We start from the raw sequence: 15,946 nt of genomic DNA on the forward strand, positions 1-15,946 counted from the left end.
TCTGGCCCTACCCCAGGCTGAAGGGCCCTGCTCGCAAACGTGGCAGAGTCTGTGTCGATCTCCGCCCCCACCCCCCTTCCTGGCCCTGCCGACGACGTCTTCAGTTCCTCTAATTACTTATTTAAAGACTATCGATTCCGTGGGCTGCTGCTGGGAGGCCTCGCGGAATAGCAAGTCTCGTAAATAGCAAGAGAGCTGCGGCCCAGCGACCAGGGCTGCAGCCTGACATAACCAGGCAGGGGGTTATTTTCGCTCAGGATGCTTGTGAAATATTCATGTGCTGATTTAAATACCCAGGCTGTCGGAGCTGAAAGGGCCAGAGAGGACCAGAGAGAGCATGTCAGCAAAGCCTGCCCTCATCCGGAGGGAGATGCCGCGGGTGGGGTGGGGGGGTGCCTGGCAGACACACGTTCAAGACCGATACCAAGGCTCAGAGAAAATGGGTGACCTTGGGCAGGTCACTTGCCCGCCCTGGGCCTTTGAGTCCTCATCTGCCACGAGAGAGAGTATCGTGAGGCCGAAATGAGAGGGATATAAAATGATAATTCAGCACACAGTAGGCCAGCAATAGCTGATTGCATTGGAAGTTAGCAAGCCTGTCTAAGCCTGAATGTCCTTCCCTGGAGACCTCCTAGAGCTGTAAAGTTGTATGAGACGACAGATGTGAGCATCTCGCAGCAGGCCAGGGACAAAGCTGAGTTTGACCAGCATGTGCTGATCCACTGGGCCCCAGGGGTTGTGCGACATGCTTAGAAAAATGGAGAATAACTGACTCTCCCAGCACCCAGGGTGGAAGTTACCATTATCTGGAGTACCCTGGGGAACAGACTGTCACTGTTTTTTTTTTTTTTTAAATATGTATTTATTTATTTATTTTAGTTTTCGGTGGACACAACATCTTTGTTTGTATGTGGTGCTGAGGATCGAACCTGGGCCGCACGCATGCCAGGCAAGCGTGCTACCGCTTGAGCCACATCCCCAGCCCCTGCATGCTGATTTCTAAAGCTCGCTGATGACCTCGGTGTGAATTCTCCCACTGTGGTTGATTTTAAGCTATTCTAAGTTCTGAATGCAGAATTGGGAAGAGTCATGTGCACCAATGGATGTTTGTCTTACAGATGAGGAAACTGAGGCTCGGAGAGGTTGGGTGCCTTGCCTTACATAATTGGCTGAACCAGGTCTCTCTGCTCCCAAAGCTCACCATTAACTACCTCCCAGGATTGAGCCGAAGGGAGGTCAACGAGGCTGCGTGGTGGGAGTGACTTGGCCAAGGCCACACATCCCAATGGACCAGAACCTGCCTCCTTTCTCCCCGTCCAGTGCTCTTCCCATCAGGAGCTCAGGGCAGCGGTGGGGCCACACCTGTCCCCACTCCTACCCCAAGCTCATTCAGGAAGACCACACCTAGGCCAGGCCCTGGACCAGGTAATTCTACAACATTTTCTTACTGATTCCCCCCATCCAGCCCCTGGGGGAGGAATTCTGACTGCCGATTAAGTAACTTTCCCAGAATGTAGGGCTGGGAGACGTGGGGTTCAAACCCAGGTCTGCGATGGCTCCCAAGCCCACACATGTTCCTACCCTTGGAGGGCATAAAGTCCTTCTTGCCCAGAGGCTGTTACCTGGCCTGCATCTGGCCCCACTTCACTTGCTCTGCTTTCCTGGATAAGATGTGATCCCTTGCTGCCACCACTGCCATCTGCTACAATGTGACACAAGCTAAGAGAGTCTACACCAGAGCTGAGCTGATGCCATCATGATGCCCAAGACTGTCCAGAACTGGAAGCCAAATGGACCTTTATTCTTTGTAAAGTTAGACTGCCTCAGGCATTCCATTACAGTAACAAGAAGCTGACTCATACAGTTCCCATGGCCCACAACTGACCTTTGACAGCTGCCGCAGTCCGGCTGTAGCAAACTAACCGTGGGGTGACGAACAACTTGTGTACATTGATACAGCAGGAGTGGGAGCCATTTATCGTAGGACAGGAGGGGTATATATACATTCCACACATCGTATCTTAATTAACATAAACTAGATATAGCAGTCAACCAATAAGGAATCTCCACACTTAATGGCTCGCTGGCGTTACTTCACAAACCACTCCCTCTGGCAAAATGCCAGGCGCCATCTTGACTTGTTTACAGACCCTAACAGTCAGCTGAGGGCGCTGGACAGCCATGCAGTTCACCCCTGCCTCAGTGATCTCTTTCCCTCTCATTTATCCATTTACTCACCCTGTGTTTGGTAGTTCCGAGCTACCCACTGACTGTGGGCCAGGTACTGACTGTGCTGGGTGCTGGGACACAGTGGATGAAGGCCATAGCCCTGGCCCCCAGGGAATCTATGGACTAGTGACGGTAGGACGGAGCAAGCCAGGGATGCACTCAGAGGGCAGGCAGACTGCACAGCAGTGACAATCCTGACGGGGCTTGTTCAGCTCACTTGTGTGCCTACAGTGTAGACTCTCCTCCCTGTGAAAAGGGTGCTTGTGCGTGGTTGTAGGGAGGGGCTCAAAGGAGCTGAGTCCCAACAGGAGCAGGGTCAACAGCACACAGAGACATGGGCCGGGCAGGGACAAGGAGGGGGACTGTACCAGAGAAGTTCAAGGGGGGTCGAGGAGGCCCCAGGTGCAGGGTGCTGACTGGCCCAGACGCTTTTATCTAACACCTGCAAATGTGCCGAGGCACCGAGGCAGCGGGGAGAAAGGGCTGCAGTTTGGGGAGGGGAGTGGGCGCCACTCGTTGAGCAGCTCTCCTCTTCCAGGCTCCCTGTGCCACCCGCCATAGGACCATGTCTCTGAACCCTTGCAGACATTTCTGGTTTTGTTCTGTTTGTGGTGCTGGGAACTGGGCCCAGGGCCTTGCACGTGCCAGGCAAGCACTCTACCACTGAGCCACATTCCCAGTCCTCCTGCCAACATTTTATGAGGTAGAGACTATATTATTGTGCCAGTTTTATAGCAGAGGATATTGAGGCTCAGAGAGGGAATGTGACTTGCCTAAAAACACACAGCTGGTATGTTGCAGAGGCAAGATTCAAACTCAGATCTTCCTGATTTGGAAACCCGTGCTCATAATCCCTAGCCTCCAGAAGCTGCCTTGCCATTCGCCTCTCCCTTATTAGAAGGCCCTCAGGCCTGTGGGCGGACGCAGGGACAGAACTTGCCTGCATACCAAGCCACTGAATGACGCAAACACAAGATGAGCATCACTGACCCCATGTGACAGTTGAGGGACTCAGGCTTAGAGAGGGAAAAGAACTCGCCCACGGTCACAGATGAGAAGGTGGCCTTGGAAGCCGGACCTTCCCTGTGCTGGCCCCATAGTGGCTCCGAGGCAGTGGCCCCCACCTGCCCTCAGCCCTGGCGCCCGCGATCCTTCCTTGGTGGGGAGCAGCCCCAAGACGTCGGAGCAAGGTCACCAGAGGCCTGGAGCTCCCCGCCCCCTCAGCCCAGTAAGGAAATCTTCAAAGGATGTCAAGTTCATGGCTTTTGTGGCAGAAAGAAAACAAGGCGTGAGTGCGAGGAAGCTGGGCAGGTCCCGCCATCGCCATCCCTGGGCCGCGCTGAGTCAGCGCAGAGGCCGCTCTGGCCTGGAGCAGAATCGCAGGAATCTGCAGACGGCTGGAATCTCCCGGGCACAGGGAGGGGCTGCGTCTCCCCTCCCCTCGCCCACCCCACTTCTTGCCCATGTCTTTGAAAGGCCACTTGGTCCCCGACGTGCACGGCTCTCAACAGTCTCGAAAGTCCTCACAAAGGGCTTTATGGTCTCCAAAGCCACCTGGGATTCTGAATCCACAACAGTCGTCCTGCCGCCGCCAAGGAACGCGACTCTGGAGTTCACGATGGCCTCAAGGTGCCCTGACCGTGTCCCAGGCACCCCGTGGGCTCCTGTGTGGGGACACGTTTCAAGGGCTCAGAGATTCCTGTGGTTGCTGATATTAGGATCCCTTGAACAAATAAGGCCACTGAGGCTAAGTAAAGCGTCTTTCCAAGGCCAGCGGGCTGTTAGGTAGCGGAACCTGGATTCGAGGCGCTGACAGGAAGAAGCCAGGTTTTGTACCCAGACTTTGGAGGAGGAAAACAGGGTTCCCAGGCAAAGGGTCAGTCCTCTCCTGCCCCGGGACCTGCTCTCTGGCCCCTTGGCCCTCCTGTTTCACTCCTGCAGAATCAGAGCGACAAGCCGGCCCCACTCTCCTCCCAGCTCTGGACCCCTGTGGGGTGTGGGGTGACGGAGGTGTCAGCACCCACAGGTCCTCGTTCCCTGTGCCCAGGCAGTGTGTGGCAGCTGCTCTTCCTCAGCTTCCCCCTGTGGGGTCTGGTCCCCTCTGTACAGAAGGTCACCCGGGGCCTTTCCGGAGACCTCGTCTCACACACAGGGAGAGGGAGGACAGGGTCGTGAGGTGGAGCAGGGCAGGGACACTGAGGGGACATTCCTCTAGAGAGAGCTCAGAGAAGTCACCACATCCAACCCAGATGGGGGAACTGTGGTCTGGGGAGGGGCAGGACTCAGAGAATTGGAGACGAATGTGAGACTAGACTCATCTCCACGCTCTTCCCATGGCCTGAGTTGACAGCCTCCCTTTAGGTCCTTTAAGATCTTGGACATTGATTCATTCAGTCAGTCAATCAACAAACACCTCCTGACCATCCCCTATGCACCAGACCCTGGAGATCATAATGGTGGGTCTCATCACAGTCCTGACTCTCAGGGGCTTCACATCCAGAGCCGTGCGGTCCAGTACAGCAGCTGCTGGCCACGTGGCTACTGGGCAGTGGACCCACAGCTGCTCCACACTGAGGGTGGTCAGTGTAAAACACACACTGGATCTGGAAGACTTAGTATTAAAAAAAAAAGAAAGGAACATGTCTCAATAATTTTTTATCTTGATCATATATAGAAAGAATATTTGGAGCATATTGGGTTAAATAAAATGTTAAAACTAACTTCAATTTGCTTTTCCTTTATTTTTTTAAAAAGGGACTCCTGGAAAGTTAAAATTCCAACTTGCTCCAGCGGCTCCCGCGATCTTTCCGTGGGCTGCGCTGGCCCTGGGGTGGGGGGGGGGACGGCCCTGAAGGGAACAACCTCCCACTCGCCTTTCAGCCCCCTGGCCAGAGGGGGAATGGGCCGGGAGCAGGATGAAGGCCCAGAGATGGAGCCAGTTCATTTCTGTCCTCAGTCAGCACCCTGTGTGTCCCCCAGCAGGGGCCCCAGGAGTCCCTTCCTGTCCCTCCCGCCTCCATTTTCTTTCCTCTTCCCAGCGCCCCAGTGCTGACTCCCCTCCAGGGCCCTGCACCCCACACCTCCAGCCGGTCTCCAAGGCCAGGTCACACTGCTGCCACCACAGCCCTGGCCACTCACCAGAGGAGGCACCTTCCTCCCCTGGCCACTGAGAAGCCCTCAAGATTGGGACCGGGCCTGGGGTCCTGGGGGAGGGCCCTCAGGGCAGTGGAGGAAGCCTGGTGTCTTCCCTGAGGAGGTGGCACCAAGGGTGACCTAGCCCCGGAAAATGAAGTGGCAAGGACCGACAGAGAGAGGCTCAGTCCTGTGAAGCTCCCCTTAGAGGGTCCACGTGGCCGTGGCTCAGAGACCCGGGCACCCACAGGGACGTGGGCAGAGGGCAGACCACAGCACCCCAGGGCCGCACCCAGGAGCATGTCCTTTGGCCCAGGGCGATGGGGAGCCATGGAAGGGGTGGAAGCCGCGGGCACCTGGGACCGTGGGCCCTCTCGGACCTTGGAGGGACCCCAGGCGGCCTCCTCTGCTTGCAGAGCTGGCCGGAGGCCGGCTTGGCCTCTCCCGCCAGGCGGAGCTTGCAGGAGCTCCAGCTGCCCGGCTCCCTCCCAGGCCGTGTGACTGAGTGGCCTTGGCCAGATGACCTACTTCTCGTGCTTCAGTTTCCTTATCTGTAAAGAGGGGATCAGGAGTGAGTCACTGTCAGGGTTTCGTGAGGACAAGGCTTGCAAAGCGCTTGGCACAAAGTAGGTCTGCAAGCGGTCATTCCCGTTCCTTCCTCCCTTCCTGAGTCCCCCTCTCCACCTGCCGAACACCAAGCCCCCGCTCCTCAGGCAGCAGGAAGGGGACTGGAGGAGCGATTCCGCCGTCAGGGTATTTATAGCCGAGCGCAGTCGCCCTTGTTGTTTTTCGTATATTTTTACATTCTCCACCGTCACACATGGTTCCTCACAGTGGCTGAGAGGCAGTGGGGGCGGAGGGTGGGGGACATGGATGCAAAGAGTGGCAGAGTGTAGGAGGTGGAGACAGATGGCCCCGGGGCAGCACCGAGGGACCTGAGGACCTGGCCTGGGCCATCCTCTCCCAGCTCAGAAACCATCAGTGGCTCCCCATTGCCCCTGCCCAGATTTCGAAATTCACCGTGCTTCCAGTCGCACACAGGGTGTCCCTGCACACTGTGTGGCCACATTTCTCACTCTTGCTCCCCCTAGGTGAGCCTCTTCTTCCTGTGAGGAATTCAGGGGAAAGGCAGCTGGAGTTGGCTCACCTGCTGTGTGACCCCCAGTACCCCTGCTGGTCTCTGAGCCCACACTCCCTTTCCTGCAAAATGGGAGCACACGTTCCAGCCTCGTGGCCTGCGGTGAGGGTTCAATGCAAATGTGCCTGGCCATTCGCAAACATGAGGTATTATGAGATGCACTTCAGCTTCAGGCTCCCAGCCTTCGCTGGGGTTGTTCCCTCCGCCAGGAATTGCCCCTCTCCTCACCCCATTTCCACCTGGAGAAGTCCTTCAGGGCCTGGCCGGAGAGGGGCTGCTCCCCAGGGGCCCTGCAGACCCAGGGCTGCGGGCACATCGTCCTGTCCCCTCGTTGCTTATGAAAGCAGCCTGCTTGCTCCAAGCCCGCTGTGCGCCTTCCCTCCTCACGCCGGCCGTGGAGGGAAGTGACTGCTCCAGGGTCCACTCAAACCCAGGACTTGAGACTCAAGGCCTGTGGGATCCTGCATCCGCCCTCCCTGTTCCGGGACCTGTGCCAGAGTCACGGCTGCTCCACGTGGTCTTTCCTCGGGGGGTCCTGGCCCGGCCTCAGGCCCACCCCAGCCTCCTCCCCGATCTCTGACATCCTTGTCCTCAGCTTGGGAGCCCGGGTCCCCCGTTCCCTGCCTGCCAGTGGCCAGGCCCCCGGGTTGGCTGCGCACCCTGGCCCTGGCCCACTGAGAGGGCGGGGCTGGCCAGGCAGGGCACTGTTGCTAGGCAACAGCCTGGCAGAGAGTCTGGATTCTCCCTGAGAGGACAGCAAAGGGGCCTTTTTCCTGGAAGCTGGAGGTGGACCGAGGTACGGATGGGAGGAAGGAGGACCTCACTCTCCCGGTCACCCCGCTGTGCCCCTGCAGTCTCTCACTCCTCCAATGACCTCCCCTCCCACCCTCTAGGTCAGCCATTCGTCATTACTCACGCTCGTTTACTCATTAATTAGTTCATTGATTTAGATGCTCGTAGCCTGGTGAATTACAGCTCCCCCGTTGCTCTCTGGGACTCCATTTTCCCACCTGTGCAATGGGAACAAGGCAGTATCAACCACGCAGGGGCCCCATGTTGATGGTTTATCCCCACGATGTCCTCGGCACTGATTTAGGGCCCGTGTTGGAGCCCGGGATGACCGAGGCAAATGAGCTCCGGTTTAGTGGGAGAGACCGCAGGTGGAGCTGCACAGGACTTGCCGACACCTGTGCAGATCTCCTCTGGCTGTCTTGTGGGCACACAGGGGAGTGAAGGGGCTGGGCCGTGTGGCCGACGCCATGGGGCTGTATCCTTCACTTCACACCTTCCTGGGAGGCAGATTCTAACTTCTCCTGACCTCGATTTTCCTGCCATAAAATGGGCTCTAACAGTAATGCTCTTCCTGGATCGAGGGCACACATGTGAGCCTCTCTGGGCACACAGTCAGCTTGTGACGGGCAGCAGATATCCACACTGGTGTGTGGTGGGAGCAGAGCCTCCCCAGGGTGCCATGATGTCGCCACGGGCTGGACTTTGGGCTCTCCTCTGTTTTGTCTCCTCGCTCCGCCTTCCTGGGTCTGCCTGCTGTTCCCCACCTCCACCCGTCTGCTCACGCTGTTCCTCCTCCTGAAATAACCACTCTCATTATTTCTCCTAAAGCTCCCATGCGGTTCCTGGAGGCTTCCGGCACCAGCTGGATGGCTCACAAAGTGAATCCAGGGGCAGGCTTGCCAAAGACCCCACAGCACACTGTCTCTCCCCCTCTCTCTCACCTCCTGCTGCAGACAAGGCCCCCTGGAGGGCTTCTCCTCGCAGTGGTCAGTGGTCGCAGTGGTCAGGTGGCCTGGCTGCAGCCTCACCAAGCTGCCTGACTCCCTGGGGGAGTATTCCTGCTTTTCTCGAAGCCCCTGTCCCCTGAGGCTAAGCCCTGGGTGCTCTCTGCAGGGTTTCTGCCTGGAGCTCCCTGGGGCCGGGAGCACCCCGAGAGGGAGAGGCCTGGTTACATCCTGGGCGGCTCTCAGCACTCGGCGATGCGTTTCTTTCTGCGGCATGTTTGTTTAATCTGTGGGTCCCCTGAGAGTCCACGGGCTCTGCCTCGGGTCTCCACTCCGCCTGCGGAATTTGCCCAGACTTGGCACACGGAGGACGCTACGGACCGGCTGCTGACCCGGGGGGCGGGTAGGTGGACGATGGATGGACGAGGGGTGATGGACGGCCTTCATTCTCCTGTGCAGGTGAAGGAACACAGGGCGGGAGGCCGAGCATGGGGGTTCTGGGGGCAGGTCTCAGCTCTGTGAGCCCGACAAGTGGGATCCCCTTTCTGGACCTCAGTTTCCTCACCTGCCATGCTAGCCAGCGCCTGCCGGGGGAGAAGGGGATGGAACCACTTTATATGAGTGGGAGGCCCTGCCTGGGGCTGGGGCCGGAACTAGCCACATCAACAGTCTCAGGGACCAACCTTTCTCTTCCCTGGCTCCTCTCCTGCCTTGGGCAGGCTCAGGACTTAGCCAACAGCTAAGTCGCGTGGCAGAGGGACTGCAAGCCCTAGGCCTCTCTTCAGGAGACTGTAACTGCCTGCACCTAGACCCCACCAAAGTACAGGGAGGTCAAGGGCCCGAGTGCTGATTCTCCCACGACGGAGGCAAGAGGCAGGTCATTTGCTTCTCGAGCCTCAACTCTCTTTTCTGTAAAATGGGTAATAATTCAATCCACAGGGTTATTCTGAGGGGCAGTGGGGACCCAGAGGAATACCGTGGCTTAATGCATGGGACACCCACCCTGCTCCAGAATGGCAGCTCTGAGGAGCCTTCTTACCATCCTTGGTTCAGATTTTGGTTCTTCCACCAAGAGGAAACCCCTGTTTGGGTGTTTTTGGAGAAGACCTCTCTGTGAACTGAAGTTCTGGGCCTCTGGTCTTCTGGCTGACGGGCTGTTAGTCTGGTTCTGTTCTCAGTCTAACCTGGACTCCAGGCTCCTCCTGTCTCCCACTTACCACCCTCTGTCCCATCTCCATGGGTCTCCATAGGTGCCCTGCTTTCTGTGAACGCTGGGCTCAATCTGATCAGGATCAGAACTTGGAACAGGCCTGGAGATCAGCCTGGGATCGAGATCAGCGCTTAGTCTGCAATAAGATTAGGGATCAGTTAGCATCTGGATTCAGCCTGTGACTGACGTCAGGGCTCAACCTGGGACTGGGATCTGAGCTTGGCTGGGGCAGAAACTAGGCTCAGCCAGCCTGGGAGTTAGGAATCTGCTGGTGATTTGGATCGGGTCTCATTGAGTGCCAGGACTGGCCCTGTCTGTGACGAGTCTCCAGCCTCTGAGCTGAGGGTTTCCTGGGCTGTGCCCGCAGCAGATCCACCGGGAAGGCAGTGGGGAGATGCAGGAGAAACTGACCCACAATGAGCTCGCACCAGAGGCCCCTGTGGGGACCCTGCGAGTGGCTGGTCCTTCACAATTGTTCCGGTGGAGGCAGGCGTTTGTAGCACCCGACACTGGTCAGTCCCTGGCCAAGGGTTGCCCCAGGCAGTAGGGCACAACTCCGGGAGGAACCAGCAGTCAACAGTCGCAGCAGCTGTGCCCTGAAGAGGATCTCTGGAGACAGCACCTTCTAGGATCGGCCTGGGCTCTGACTCATGCCACAGTTTCATTCACATGCTGGACAGAAGCTTTGTCCTCAGCATCCAGGACAGGGCCTGGCCAGGTGGCACAAGCCTCAGCCCACAGATAGAAGAGAATGTGTCAAGTGGGGCCCTGTGCCCCAGTGAGGGCAAGCTTAGTCTGCCTTGGAAGCTCAGAGAGGGTAAGCCACCTGCTTGAGGTCACGCAGCTGCTCAGGGCAGAGCTGGGACTAGAACCCAGGTCTTCTCTTAACCTAAGACTGGGAGCTTGTTAGAAAGCAAAGGCTGGGAAATGGGGAGGGAAACCCCCCCTCCCAGTTCCCAGAGCAGAGCTCAGGGACTGGGCCCTGGCGCCCGCCCGCCAACTCTGGCAACTTCTGACTGGCCCGCCAGGACCGGAGCCCAGGGGAGGGAGCGGCATCTTGTGGGCAGGCGGCCTTCTTGGGTAATGAGGCCCAGTTTGCGGTTTGCAGGCCTTACAATGTGAATAATTCATTTGCAACCAAGTCTGGGAATTAGAAACCGTTACTGGATGATTTATTTAACAGGGGCTGCTGCTGGGGAGAGGGGAGGACTTTGAACTATAAAGGGGAAGTACATGACTCAAAGCTGGATTTAAAGAGACCAACAGACCTAGGTTCCAATTCCTACCAGCTGTGTGACCTTGAATAAGTGACTGGACCTCACTGTGCCTCAGTTTGCATGGTTGTAAAATGGGGATAATAATAGAGTCGTTAGAAGGATTGAGAGAATTTGGAGAGTGCCTAGAATTGTGCCTGGCTCATAGTAAATGCTCAGTAAGCATTCATTGAATGAATAACTGAAAACTTAGAAATAACAGTAGGAACTGACTAAACTGAGCATGTACTTTGTGGCAGGCCCAGTTAAAAGTTTTACATACACTATCCTGCAGCACATCCCATGTAATGTGCATTATTATTATGTCCCTGTTACAGACTCAAAGACAGAGGCCCAGAGAGCTTCAATAGACTGCTCCATCTCCAACAGCTAGTCCTGGCACAGCAGGAATTTAAACCCAGCCAGGCCTCTCTGACTAGGCCTGTGAACTCATCCACACTCCTCTACCACGGACCTCCGAGCATCAGCGACATTGACACCTGACTCTGATCTAACTCACATGTTCCTTTTTCTTCCCAAAATATTGCACATCCAGCATCGTATGTAATCCTAAAAGCAAATCCAACCAGTGGTTGGGAAAAGGATGGCCCCTCTTTCCAGATGAGGAAACTGAGGCTCAGAGAAGGCCATGAATCAGTCACCATCCCACAGCCAGAATGGAAGCTGCCTCTCTGAGGCCTCCCAGCCACAGTCACATGTGTACGGTGACAGCTCAACCCGGGACTGCACTTCCAGAGGGCAGAGGCTGTGTCTTGTTTTGTCTGATTCACAAAAGGTCCTTATTAGACAGCAGAGGACGGGAGGCAGGCAGGCACCCTGAACCACTGAGCCGAGGAACCCTCGCCTTCTGACTTGATGTGGGCCCTACACTACTGCCCTGCTCCTCAGCAAAACACAGACACACACACACACACCCCTGGGGAGCGAGGACAGTGGCAGCTGGCCCCTCTGATCTGCCTTGTCACACACTAGGAACCAACCAACCCTGGCTCCTCCTGGGCTCCAGTGGCTGTGGCCTGGCACAGGGGGCAGCACTGGGCGGTCTGGGGTTCCCCCACAGAGGCGAGGCTGGGCTCCCGCTGCAGGACCCTCTTGCTGACCGGTGCCACAGTGCCCAGTGCAGGCACGCACTGGGGCTGCTCTGCTCAAACCACGTGCACTGGGGCTGCGGGGGCTGCTGCGTGTACTCACGAGCTCGTGCATGCGTCTGTGTGCGTGTCTGGTGAGTGTGTGGCGGTGGACCTGCAGGGACTGTGCAGACAGGGTCCTTTCCTGTCACTCCCTGAGCCTCAGTTTTCCTCCTGGGCAATGGGAACTGGCATCCAAGGGGGCCTCAGATTCTTGGTGCTCAGGTCAGCTGGGGAGTCGGCTTTCAGCGAGCGCTGTGGGCCTTCTGGAGCGTTTCCCTCCAGGTTAGTCAAGTCCTCTTGGCCTAGCTGGGCCTGGGCCTGCTCTTCCCATCTGGATTAATAGGAAAGGGGTTCCTATTTCCGTGTCTCCATTTGTTACTCATTTTTTGTTTTCATAAAATTTTAAAAGAGTGTGCCATTTAGACTCAGGCAGAGACTTCAATCACTTTTCCAAAAAATTGGTCTCCCGCCACTCCTCCCTCCACCGCTGGAGTGGTCCCTCGAGACTGTCAAACTGCTCCACTCTGCCACCGGCCTGCAGGAGGTCTCCCGAGGCTCACCCCACTTCCCGACGCATGGGGACCTCCAGAGGTCCCCCTTCTCTCCAGCTGCCTGGGAGCCACCTTATAGCTCTGTGCTCAGGCACATGTCCCATTCCTGGATGCTGTGCCAGCCTCCGCCTCCCTCCTCCCTGGCCTGGGACGCAAACTCTGCCTGGAATGCACCCCCCCCCCCATCCATGGCTGGCTCTGGATCCACTGCAATTCACTGCTCAATGTCTGCTTCCCTTCTGGACTGAGCCGGCTGTGGGAAGCAGGTTCTCCCTTGGAGCCCCAGCCCCTCCTGAGCTCCAGGCACCGGGTGTTGGCCCTCCTGCTGGGTGAGTGATGTGTGGGTGCCTTCGCTCCTGCAGCAGTGAAGACCCGATTCCCATAGGGAGACCTCAGCAGCACCTTCACCAGGAGCCAGGCTCAGTTTAGGCAGGACACCAGCCTGAACCCTGATCCTAGGGAGAGACTGATTCATGATCCTGCACTCAGACAGCCCTGGCTGCAGCCCCAGCTGAAGTCCCAATCCCATTTGGCCAGCTTTGACCCCAAACGGAGGAGAGGCTGAGCTCCACAGGCAGGGGCCTCAGCCTCCCACTGAACTGGAGCACTTCCAGGACATACAGAGCACCATGCAGACCCAGCAGCTGTATACACACGGCCCCATTCCCCAAACCGCCACCACACCAGGACCTAGAACATTCCTAGAACATTCCTCAGGGTGTGTGGAGGTGGCTCATGGGAGACTCCTCTCACCTAGGTTTTCCGGGAAGGGTCAGGAAGGCCCTAGACCTTCCTGCAGTTTGAGAGCCCATTCTGTCCCTTCCTCCCCAGCTGGGGCAGCAGATCTGGCTGGGATCAGCTCTGCCAGACAGTGATGTGACCTTGGGAGTCACACTCTCCTCCCTGGGAAAAGCTATAGCACTTCTCACCTGCAGTCCTCTACCTCTGCCCCACGGTCCACACCCCAAGACCCCTCCCCAATGCATATCCGGTGGCTGGAGGGTAAGGTGGCCCTGAGACCTTGAAGCCACTAGAGGTCAACCAGGCCCCAGCAGGACCCCGAGCCTGTATCTGAGCATGGGGTGGGTCCTGTTCTCCTCAGGGAGGGGTGGCGGGGGTGACTGAGGCAGAGTGGAGCTTGAATCTGTCCTGGAGCTCCCTCTAGTGTCCCCAGAGGGGCCTGCAGCCGGTCCTTCTGCCAGGGGCGGATGGGGTAGGTCCTGGGGGCCCTCCCCAAGCCATCCAGCCAGCCGCCTCATCCAGCCGTCCTCCCTCATCCCTGACGGTCCACTAGGCTGAGATCCGGGCTGCGCTCGGACCTTCTCCGTCTTTCTCAGCCTCGGCGGAAACCAAGCTCTCTTGTTTCTGCGGCTCAACTCCCGCCCTGCTCCCACCCCAACCCGAATCCAGACTTTTCCTGGGACCATTCTCTTCTTGCTCTCGGGCTGCACATCTTCCACGTCTTCTCCAGGGGAACTCTGCCACGTGCAGACCTGGCCACGTCCCTCCCTTTCTTTAATCTCTGCCAGGGCTCCGCAATCCCCCCAGGACAAAGTACAGCCTCCCCGGTACCTTACAAGCTCTGCACCAACTGTCCCCTGCGGCCACCAGCCTCGGCTTAATCACTCTGCTGCGGGCAACTCTGAGCTTCCCGAGCCCAGGGTCTCACCTCGGACCTTTGCCCGCCCCTGGGTGTCAGCCAGGGGTGCCTGCCGCCTCCTCTCCACTCCGGGGTCCTCGCTCCCCTGGATGCTGCCCTCTGGCGGCGGGTCTCTCTGTCCTCGGGTCCCAGCAGGCTCTGCGCCAGCACCTTCCCGACTGGGTCCGAAGCTTCCGCTAGGCGCGAGCTTCCCCAGGACAAGGGCTCCGCGATTCTGACTCAGGATGGGTACAGATGACCATGCTGGTGACTAGGGCTGGGGTCAGTGCTGGGGTCTTTGAGGGAAGGCCAGAAGGGGTGGGGTGGGGACCAGAACTGAGTCTTAAGGATCAGCCAGGGGTCGGCAGGTATTCCACCAGGTGGTGGGTGGGGCTTCCGAGGGGTCTCCAGAGTCACCTGGAGAGGGCGTGTGTTCATTGGGGAGGGGGAGCCTGTAGAGTGGACGTGGGGGTCCCGGGGGTGCCGCTGGGATGGTTCTGCGTTTGTGGGGAGGCAAAGGGAGCTGGCTTGTGGAGGACTCTGGGTAATGGACTCAGGAATTGGGACCCTTGGCAAAATCCCTCGGGCAGCAGGAGGTCTGTTTGAGGAATTCGAGGGTGATTTCAAGTGGGGGCACCCCTGGAAGTTAGTGGGTGGGGCCCCAGACACTGGATGCCCTGGGATTTGTAGGACGGTGCACACCTTGAAGAGCTGTCCTACCTGCCACTTGACTTGGGTGTCCTGTCCTACAGTGATACAGAGGGAAACACGTATTTGCCAGGGTCACTGCCTAGAGCCACGGGGTCTGGCAGGCGTGGAACAGATAGCAGTTTACACAATTGTTAACATGCACTGAATTTCCCAGAAATATAGGGAAGGTTGCTCCTTATCATGTTCAGAGCCTCACCAAGTTGTCACCATTTCAGAAAATTACTTACCTGCTGCCAATGCGTTTGTTGAGCTAGAGCCGCCAACGGGTCTGGATGGCCTGAGTCTGCGGGGCTCTCACACTCATCTGGGTTCTATGGGCACAAACTTCTCGCTATTCTGTCATGTCCTCCACAAGCAGATTCAGATTTTTTTTTTCAATACTGGGGATTGAGCCCAGGGCTTTCAACCACCAAGCGACACCCCAGCTCATCATTTTTGTTTTAAGACAGTGTCTTGCTAAATTGTCCAGGCTGGTCTTGAACTTGCGATCCTCCTGCCTCAGCCTCCCTAGTATCTGGGATTACAGGCAGGCACCACCATATCCAACTTTGAATCTCTAATTTGAAATTCACGTGTTAAATTATTTTCCTATGGGTTAATTTAACCAACACTCATTTAATGTTTAACACCAGCCAGACCCTGTTCTAAATGATTTATGAAGAGTTATTCATTTAAGTCTCAAAATAATCTATACAGTAAAGTGGCATTTTTAGCCAGCTACCTGGGGTTCACAGAGGTCAAGCAACTTGCCCAAGGTCACACAGCTGGGAGGTGGAGGATTTGAACTGGAAGAGCTGTCCTAACTGGAGTCCATTGATCTCACCTGTGGCCTTATTGGCTCCCTCTGGTATTTCAGGTCCGGCATCACAATGATTTTCTTTTGGAATTTATGTGCATATGAATGTCCTTTTGCATTTCCAGGTCATAAGGGGTGATACAAGAGATTTGTTATCAAGCGGTGAGACTGTGAGGCAGTGGAGGGCTGGCCCCTGAGGTCTGCCCTGGTCCACCCAGGGGACCCCGTGGTGGGGTCTGGGGCAGACCTTGGCACACCCTGCATTCTGGGAGGACAAGAGTGAACGACCAGAAGGCAGGAGGGGAACCAGGAGAGTTCCCAGGGGGTGGGAGACGGCTGTGGAGAGGACTGGGATAGCCACCTGGCAAGGGAGCCGTGTGACAGAGCCTGTGAGAGCTGA

The 15,946-nt window shown here is 57.0% G+C and overlaps 2 long non-coding RNA genes across 7 annotated transcripts; one reads left to right on the top strand and one right to left on the bottom strand.

Moving 5' to 3' along the window:
• Positions 1-1,749: 1,749 nt before the first annotated feature.
• LOC124097427 (uncharacterized) lies at positions 1,750-14,302 on the bottom strand. 6 transcript variants are annotated; one of them, XR_006853209.2, is made up of 5 exons: positions 8,919-11,056; positions 8,801-8,819; positions 8,233-8,686; positions 7,416-7,509; positions 1,750-6,467 (listed from the first exon to the last, which is right to left on the bottom strand). It is a non-coding gene; the product is annotated as an uncharacterized LOC124097427 (long non-coding RNA). The 6 variants fall into 6 exon arrangements; XR_006853207.2 differs by adding an exon at positions 14,070-14,302 and having other exon boundaries at positions 8,233-9,581; XR_006853204.2 differs by adding an exon at positions 13,973-14,302 and having other exon boundaries at positions 8,233-9,581.
• Positions 8,393-12,291, top strand: LOC131424441 (uncharacterized). The gene is made up of 2 exons (XR_009227440.1): positions 8,393-8,694; positions 11,037-12,291. It is a non-coding gene; the product is annotated as an uncharacterized LOC131424441 (long non-coding RNA).
• Positions 14,303-15,946: the final 1,644 nt, after the last annotated feature.

This window comes from Marmota monax, unplaced genomic scaffold (genome assembly GCF_021218885.2).
Source record: "Marmota monax isolate L192 unplaced genomic scaffold, Marmota_monax_Labrador192_F-V1.1 WCK01_AAM20220418_F8-fsc00020, whole genome shotgun sequence".
NCBI classification, from domain to species: Eukaryota; Metazoa; Chordata; class Mammalia; order Rodentia; family Sciuridae; genus Marmota; species Marmota monax.